Raw genomic sequence first — 10045 nt, forward strand, 5'->3', positions numbered from 1 at the left:
TTCACCTTCTTAAATTCTTTGTTGTTTATTTTGTGGTTAGATTTATCTAGCTCAGAAAGGGGGAGATTGAGGTCCCCCGATAGTATAGTTTTGCTGTCAATTTCTTCCCTTAACTCCTTTAACTACACCTGTAAAAATTGCCTTTCTTACACTACACCATAGAGTTGCCTTCCTTATCTCTTTTAATTAGATCAATTTTTGTTTTTTTCTTTGTCTGAGATCCAGATTGCTACCCTGTTTTTCTTTTTTCTTCAGTTAAAGCATAATATATTCTACTCCAGCCTTTCCTTTACACTGTGTGTGTCCCTCTGTTTCAAATGTGTTTCTTGTAAGCAACATGTTGTCAGATTATGACTTTTAATCCATTATGTTATCAATTCTGTCTTATGAGAGTTCATCTCATTCAAATTCACAGGTATGATTACTATCTCTTTCTTTTTCTCTATCCTGTCCCTCCCTCCCCACATTTATGCTTCTCTTTCTCCTTTCTCCCTTTCCCTCCTCATTAGATGTTGCTTTTGACCACCACCTCCCTCAATCTGCCCTCCCCTGTTACCCACTCTCTTTTCCTTCCCTTTCCCCTTGCTCTTTTTCCCCTGTAAATAAATTTTTTGGTAGTTTGATTGGTATGGCACTGAATAAGTAAATTAATTTAGGTAAAATTTTCGTTTATATTATATTAACTTGGTCAAACCGTGAGCAATTGATATTTTTTATTTATTTAGATCTGACATTATGTGTGTGAAAAAGTGTTTCACAATTGTGTTCACATAGGTCCTGGCTTTGTCTTGGCAGGTAGACTCCCAAATATTTTGTAGTGTCTACAGGAACTTTAGCTGCAATTTCTCTTTCTATCACTTGTTGTTGGGCTTTTGTAGTAATATATAGGAATGCAGAGGATTTATGTGGGTTTATTTTATATCCTGGAACTTTGCTAAAGTTATTATTCCAAATAGTCTTTTACTTGATTCACTACAATTAAGTATATCATCATATCATCTGCAAAGTCTTAAAGCTTTGTTTCTCCTTTGTCTGTTCTAATTCCTTCAATTTCTTTTTCTTCCCTTATTGCTAAAGCTAACATGCCTAGTACCAAATTTAATAATAGGAGTGATAATGGACATCTGTGTTTCACCCCCCAATATTATTGGAAATGTATCTAACTTATCTCCATTACATATAATGCTCGCTGATGGTTTTAGGTAGATTCTACTTATGATTTTAAGGAAGACTCCATTTATTCTTATGATTTCTAGTGTTTTTAAAAGGAATTACTCTTCTATTTTGTCAAAAGCATTTTCTCTATCGAGATAATCATAAGTTTTCTCCTAGTTTTGTTGTTGATATGATCAATAATGCTGATAGTTTTCCTAATATTGAACCAGACTTGAATTCCTGGAGTAAATTCTACCTGGTCATAGTGTTTGTTCTCATGATAAGTTACTATAATCATTTTGCTAATATTTTATTTGCATTTTTCCATCAATATTCATTAAAGAGATTTGTCTATAATTTTCTTTCTTGATGTTGACTCTTCCAGGTTTAGGTAGTAGTACCATATTTATGTCGTAAAAACATTTTGATAGGACTCTTTCTTTGACTATTTTCCCAAATACTCAATAAAATATGGGAATTAATTTTTCTTTAAATGTTTGATAGGATTCACATGTAAATGCATCTAGCCCTGAAGACTTTTCCCGAAGGAGATCGTTGATGGCTCATTCAATTTCTTTCTCTGAGATGAGGTTATTCAAGTATTTTACTTACTCTTCTGTTAATCTGGGGAGTTTATATTTTTGTAAATATTCATCCATTTCCCTAAAGTTGTCAAATTTATGGGCATAAAATTGGCCAAATTAATTCCTAATTATTGTTTTAATTTCCTTTTCTTTGGTGGTGAATTCACCCTTTTAATTTTTGATACTGGTAATTTGGTTTTCTTTTTTCTGTTTTTTTAAATCAAATTGACCAAAGTTTTATTGATCTTATTGTTTTTTTTTCATGAAACCAGCTTTTAATTTTATTTATTAGTTCAATAGTTTTTTTTTTAATTTCAATTTTATTAGTCTCTCCTTTTACTTTCAGTATTTCTAATTTGGTGTTTAATTGGGGATTTTCAATTTGTTCTTTTTCAAACTTTTTCAGTTGCATGCCCAATTCATTGATCTCCTTTTTCTCTATTTTATTCACGTAAGCATTCAGAGGTATAAAACTTCCACTACGAACTGCTTTTGCTGCATTAGCATAAATTTTGGTATGTTGTCTCATTACTGTCATTCTCTTGAATGAAATGATTGATTGTTTCTATGATTTGTTCTTTGACCCACTCATTCTTTAGGATTAGATTATTTAGTTTCTTATTAATTTTCAGTCTATCTCTCCATTTCTTTTATTACAAATAATTTTTGTTGCATCATGATCTGAAAAGGATGCACTGACTATTTCTGCCTTTCTGCACTGGAATGTGAGGATTTTATGCTCAATACATGGTCAGTTTTTGTGTATGTACCATGTACCACTAGGGGAAAAATGTATATTCCTTTCTATCCCCATTCGGTTTTCTCCAGAAGTCTATCATATCTACCTTTTTTTTAAAATCTATTCACCTCCTTAACATCCTTCTATTTATTTTGATGTTAGATTCATCAAGTTCAGAAAGGGGGTGGGAGTTGAGGTCCCCCACTGTATACTTTTGCTGTCTATTTCTTCCTCTAACTCCCTTAACTTCTCTGAGAATTTGGATGCTGTACCACTTGGTGCAAATATGTTAAGTAATTATATTACTTCATTATCTATGATGCCTTTTAGCAGGATGTAGTTTCCTTCTTTATCTCTTTTAATTAGATCTAGTTTTGCTTTAGCTTTGTCTGAGATTAGTATTGCTACTCCTTCTTTTTTTTTTGCTTCAGCTGAAGCATGATGTATTCTACTCCAGCCTTTTACCTTTGCCCTCTGTGTATCCTCCTGTTTCAAATGTGTTTCTTGTAAACAACATATTGCAGGATTATGATTTTTAGTCCATTCTGCTATCTGCCTCTGTTTTATGGAACACTTCATCCCACTCACATTCAGTTATGATTACTATTCGTGTCTTTTTCTTCATCCAATTCCTCCTCAGTTTTATGCTTTTTTTTCTCTGTTCTCCCTTCCCCTCCTCAAAAGAGTTTTGCTTTTGAAAACCACCTCCCTCAATTTCCCTCCATATCAACCCCCTCCTTTATCTTACCCTTTGCTTTTACTACTTCTTCCCTCCCTTATTACCACCTCCTTTCTTTCCACTTTTGCCTCCTAGTACCTGTAGGACATGTGTGATTTCTATATTTATCAGAGTATGTTATTCCCTCCTTGAACCAAATCCAATGAGAGTAAAGCTCAAACACTTTCTTTCCCTCTACTATGTTTTTGTGCCTCTTCATGTGATGCAATTTACCCTTTTCTAACTCCTCTTTACCTCTTCTCCCAGAACACTCCCTTCGCACCCCTTAGTTATTCTTTTTATCATCACATTAATTTATACCCACACCCTCTGTCTATGAATATCCCTTTTAATTTTCATAATAACTATATCATACTCAATATTAATATATATGTGTATATATATCTATATATATGTAACAATTATAAAACAATATGATCCTATATAAGGAGGCAAACAATTTGACCTTATTGAATAACAGGGTTTTATTTTTCCACCCTGTTTACCTTTTCATGTCTCTGTTGAATTTTGTATTTGAAGATCAAATTTTCTATTGAGCTCTGGCCTTTTCATCAGTAAGGTCTGAAATTCACTTATTTCATTGAATGTCCATCTCCTTGACTGAAAAATTATACTCAGTTTTGCTTTTACTTGATCCTTTATTTTAGTCCAAGCTCCTTCACCTTTCAGAACATTGTTATCCAATCCCTCTTATCTTTTAATGTAGGCACTGAAAGATCCTGTGTGATCTTGACTGTAGTTCCACGATACTTGAGTTGTTTCTTTCTGGCTGCTTTCAGTATTTTCTCCTTGAGCTGGTTATTAGGCAATTTGGCTAAAATATTCCTTGGAGTTTTCAACTTGGTATCTCTTTCAGGTGGTGATCAGTGGATTCTTTCAATGACTGTTTTAATCTATGGTTCTAGGACCTCAGGGCAGTTTTTCCTGATGAATTATTGGATGATACTGTTCAGGCTCTTTTTTTTTCATCATGGCTTTCTGGTAGACCAATAATTATTAGATTATCTCTCTGGATCTATTTTCCAGGTCAGTTGTTTCCCCAATGAGATATTTTATGTTTTCTTCTATTTTTTCATTATTTCAATTTTGTTTGACTGATTTTGATGCCTCATAGAGTCATTAGCTTCTACTTGCCCAATTCTAATTTTTAATGAATTGTTTCCTTCATTTAGCTTCTGAATCTCCTTTTCCATTTCATCAATTTTACTTTTCAAAGAGTCATTTTCTCCACTTACATTCTGTACCTCCTTAACCATTTTGCCAATTTTACTATTTAAATAATTGTTCTTATCAGTAACGTTTTTCCCCATTTTTTCTTTTACCTCTTCAATTTGTCTTTTAAAATCCTCTTTGAACTCTTCCAGGAATGCTTTTTGGCTTGGACCTGTTCATTTTCCCTTTTGAGGTTTCAAATGTAAATGTAGTGTCAATGCTGAACTCTTCTAAACTGGTATTTTGATCTTCCCTATCTCCATAGTGAGAATCAATGGTCTTTGTTTTTCTAGCTTGCTTCTTCATGGTGATTGCCTTTTTCCTGGATTTTTAAACTGATCTCTGCTTCTGGAGCCTAGGGGGCTCTGTCCTAAGCTTCTTGTGTTGGGAGCTATGGTCCTGGTTACTGGCTTTGCATGCTGTGGCTTCTGTTTTGTCAGCTAGAAACTATATTCTGCTGCATCTCACCTGGTGCTGAGCTGAAGCTGGTTTGTGTGTGCCAAGGATTGAGGCCCAGTGAAATCTTTCTGAGTTTTCCCTGGAGTTGCAGCATGAGGTGTGAGGGAAGGGTGGTTTGGCTGCTGGAAGTCTCTTCTTCTCAGCTCCACCATAGCAAGGTGGTTTCAGCCATCTCTGCTGGTGTCTGCTAATTCCCCTGGATGTGCAAAGGCATGCCTGGTGGCCTGGTGATGGCACTTGCTGGCTCCATCCCCCTGGAGCTCAGGGACTTCTGCTAGTCTGCTAAGGTGGGGCTTGCTGGTATGCCTCTCTTCCTGTACTGGTTTCCTTTTCATCACTGCTAGAGGGGCCTGTCTCCCCTGACACCTGAGCTAAAAGCTACAGAATACCCATTTCTGGCTCCTCTGTTACATGGTTTCTCCTAGGGCAGTATTCCCTGGCTATTCAAGTGAGGGATGAGAGCCATTTTACTCTGTCATCATTGCTCCCAGAAGGTCAAGCAGGTGAGTTTCAAACCTTTACACTATGGGCTGATAGAGTCAGGAGTCTCTGTCGCCATGGCCACAGGCTCTGTGCTTCTGTCTCATGTAGCTCTGACAGAATCTCTTCGTCATCTGAGAGGTCTCAGGATTGCCAACCCTGCTGGCAATTCCTCCTGGCCTGCTGCTGCTCCTGCTTAGCTATTGTTTAGTTCCAAGCACTCAGAGTTCTCCCATCCCAGTCAGCTGGCTGGGTTCCACTGCTACTCCTGCTCTGGTGTGGTTGGGTACAGTTCCACACCTCCAGTACTTTCCCAGCTCACAGATCCATGCCGTTAATTCTATGGATTCTCCTCTGCTGGGAATCTGCCAGTTAGTCTCCTAGTGACTTCTACCTCTCTCAGATCTGCTCAGATTCACTTTTTAGAGGTATCTGACAAAATTTGTAAGAGAGTTCCAGCAAGTCCCTGTTTTCACTCTACCATCTTGGCTCCGTCCTCTCCTTGATGATTTCTTGAAAGATACTATTTAGGCTCTTTTTTTTCATCATGGTTCTCAGGGAGATCAATAATTCTTAAATTATCTCTTCTGGATCTATTTTCCTAGTCAGTTGTTTTTTTCCAATGAGGTATTTTATATTTCTTTTATTGTTTCAATCTTTCAATTTTGTTTGACAGATTCTTGAGGTCTCATAGAGTCTTTTGTTTCCAGTTGCCCAATTCTAACTTGTAACAAATTTTAATGAATTTTTAATTTAGCTTTTATACCTCCTTTTCCATTTGGCCAATTCTACTTTTTAAGGAGCTGTTTTCTTCACTGTACTTTCTTCCACCAATTTTATAAATTGTATTTTTAAATGAATTGTTTGATTTTTCTTCTACCTCTTTTGTTTGACATTTGAAATCATTTTTGAGCTCTTCCAAGAAGGCTTTTTGGGTTTGAGAAGAGTTCATATTCCTTTTTGAGGTTTCATATGTGGGTATATCGATCATGTTTTCCTCTCCTGAGTTTGTGTTTTGATCTTCCCTGTCACCAAGGTATTTCTCTATGGTCATTGATTTATTTTTATTCTTCTTGCTCATGTTGTTTGCCATTTTTTCTGGCTTTCAACTCTGAGCTCTGCTTCTGGGGTCCAGTGGACAGTGTCCTAGACTTCTTGTGCTGGGATCTAGGGGGCTGGTTAGTGGTTTTCTGTGATGTGGCCTCAGATGCTGGCAGCTGAATGTTGTAGTTGTCTGGCAGTTTAACTGGTGTTGAGCTAGAGCTGGTGGTGGTAGCTGGTGTGTGACAGTGTTGGTGCTTTCTTGCTCCTCTACCCTGGGGCTCTCTCCTTCTGGTCTACTGAGGTAAGTCTTGCTGCTGATTTGTTGGGACAACTTTTGTCCTATATTGGTCCCTTTCAGCCACAGCAAGAGGGATCTTTCTGGTAATCCCCCTAGCCTTCTGAGCTAAAAGACTGCTGCACTCCATGTTCCTACTGGCTCCACTCTTCCAGGATTTTTCCCAGGGAAATTTTCTCTGTTTTTTTCAGGGTCAACAAGGGAGGGTGAGAGTGACTTACTGCTTACCACACCATCTTGGCACCCAGAAATTTGAATAAAAAAGGAGGATTTTTAAGCAAAGTATTAGAGAAACAGTTTGCTAATACTTCTAGCTTCACATAATATTTTTGTCCTTGCTCTCAGTTTAATCTGAATAGCAACCAGTAGCATTATGATGAATGAAAGGAACCTTGTTGCCCCAGCACCATGCAACTCCTCTGTGATTTTCTAGTTTGAAGTCCCCAAAATTGTTTGAGGGAAAGCAAATCAGGGGTTTGCGAGGAGTTAAAAGGAATTTTCCAATCCCAGATCAAATAGTTGGTCAGAAAGATGACCAGAGAGTTTGAGTAACAGAAGCAGAGAGGAAATTAAAAGGACAGACTTAATCTTAGCCTAGGGACATCTACTAGCTTTTGCTAACTGTTTGACTAGATGCAGCTGTCATGGCCTCATAACATGCAAACTAAGAGAGTTTTAGTCCTTTGAAAGGAAAGCCTTTTTAGGCATTGTGCCCCCTATTCAATCCCATACCTCTCAGACCCTAGCTGATATAACCAGAAATCAGATCTGCAAATATCACAGCTAAAAACAAAGAAGAATGCCCAGCTGTGTCAACATGATTTCCAGCAGAGAATGGAGATGCCCAGCATCACTGATGCATTGCTCACTAATGAGTGCAGACAGAAGAGGAAAAGGAGAAGAAAGCAGGAATAAAAATTTATTAAGTTCCCACTATGTGCCAAGGGACAGAATACAATGTCAGCAGAGAGCAGAACAAGATAATATGATAATAATTACCAGAAGATAATAAGATCATAGATTCAGTGCTGGAGGCCATTGAGCCCAATTAATTATTTTTACAGATGAGGGAACTGAGGCTGGGGGAATTGCATAACTTTCTTTGGTCCAATAGTTAGCAAGTGTTTGAAGTTAGCTGCTCCTTAGCATCAAAGTTGCTCTTTCTTGTTCATAAAGTTTCCTTAATAATATATGCTTCTTATGTACACACCCTTTCAGATATATTTCCTTATGGATTTTCTCTTTCAGATATTTCCCTCAATGTGTGTTCTCTGGTTACAAATGTCCTCCACGAATATTGATTCCCCTGGTGGTAGTGCTTATTCTGTTGGAGAATACTTTCCTATGGGCATAAAAATCTTTTCTTTTCAGGTTCTTTGCTGTGTTTTAAAATTATTTTAAAATGGGAAATCATGTGTCCTTTCTTGTTTGCTTATTGGTAGAAAATGAATTGCTGAGTACTTAACTGAGTGTGTGTTATTCCCTTCTTAAGCCAAATCCGATAAGAATAAGATTCACTCATTCCCTTCCCCCTCTTCTCTTTCATTTTAACAGTTTTTTTCTTGCCTTTTTTATGTGAGATAATTTTCCCCATTCTGCCTCTCCCTTTCTCCTTCTCCCAATATATCCCTCTCTCACTCCTTAATTTTATTTTTAAGACATCATCCCTTCATATTCAACTCACCCTGTGCCCTCTGTCTCTGTCTCTCTGTCTCTGTCTGTCTCTCTGTATGTCTGTCTCTCCACATACCTACATACACACATATACATACACATATATACACACACATATACATATATACCCACATATATACTATGTATATGTGTATACATATGTGTGTATTTTGTGTGTATGTACATACATGTGTGTAGGTATATATACATATATATACACACACATACATATATACATACATACATTATATATACACACAGATATCTCTCTTTCTCTCCACCTATCTATCTGTCTGTCTGCCTGTCTGTCTATCTATTCATTCCCTTCAACTGCCCTAATACTGAGAAAGGTCGCATGAGTTACAAATATCATCTTTCCATATATGAATAAAACAGTTCAACTTCAACAATGATTTCTCTTTCCTGTTTACCTTTTTCATGCTTTGATTGATGCTTGTATTTGAAAGTCTAATTTTCTATTCAGATCTGTTCTTTTCATCAAGAATATTTGAAAGTTCCCTATTTCATTGAATATCCATTTTTCCCCCTGAGGTACTATACTCAGTTTTGCTGTGTAGGAGATTCTTGGTTTTAATCCTAGCACCTTTGACCTCCAGAATTTCATATTCCAAGCCCTCTGAGCCATTAATGTAGAAGCTCCTAGATCTTGTGTTATCCTGATTGAATTTCCACAGTACTCAAATTGGTTCTTTCTGCCTGCTTACGGTATTTTTCTCCTTGACCTGGGAACTCTGGAATTTGGCTACAATATTCCTAAGAGTTTTCCTTTTAGGTTCTTTTGACAGAGGTGATCAATGGGGTCTTTCAATTTCTATTTTACCATCTGGTTCTAGAATATCATGGCAGTTTTCCTTGAAAATTTCTTGAAAGATAATATTTCAGCTCTCTTTTGTTTGACATGGCTTTCAGATAGTTGAATAATTTTTAAATTATCTCTCCTGGATCATGGCTTTCAGATAGTTGAATAATTTTTAAATTATCTCTCCTGGATCTTTTTTCCAGGTCAGTGGTTTTTCCAACGAGATATTTCATATTGTCTTCTTTTTTTCTTTCTTTTGGTTCTGTTTTATAATTTCTTGATTTGTCATAGAGTTAGTAGCTTCTATTTGCTCCATTCTAATTTTTAAGAAATTATTTTCTTCAGTGATCATTCGGACCACTTTTTCCAATTGGCCAATACTGCTTTTTAAAGCATAATTCTCCTCATCAGCTTTTTGGAACTCTTTTGGCATTTGCTTTAGCCTACTTTTTAAGGTGTTATATTCTTCTCAATTTTTTGGAGGGAGGGTCCCCTTTGACTCATTTTTCGTGATTTTCTTTCATCCCTCTCATTTCTTTTCCCAATTTTTCCTCTACTCTTCTTAATTGATTTTCAAAATTCTTTTTGAGCTTTTCCGTATCCTGTGACCAATTCACATTTTTCTTGGAGGCTTTGTACATAAGATCTTTGACTCTGTTTTCTTCTTCTGGTTGAATGTTGTGATCTTCTTTGTCACCAAAGAAAGATTTTAGAGTCTGAGTATTTTTTATGCTGTCTGCTCCTTTTCGCAGCCAAGCACTTCACTTTTGATCTATTTGTCAAGATATTGCTCTGCTTCCAGAGTGGAGAATGCTCTGTACCAAGCTTCAGTGGTTTTGTGTTG

This window comes from Trichosurus vulpecula, chromosome 5, assembly GCF_011100635.1.
Source record: "Trichosurus vulpecula isolate mTriVul1 chromosome 5, mTriVul1.pri, whole genome shotgun sequence".
In the NCBI taxonomy this organism is placed as follows: domain Eukaryota; kingdom Metazoa; phylum Chordata; class Mammalia; order Diprotodontia; family Phalangeridae; genus Trichosurus; species Trichosurus vulpecula.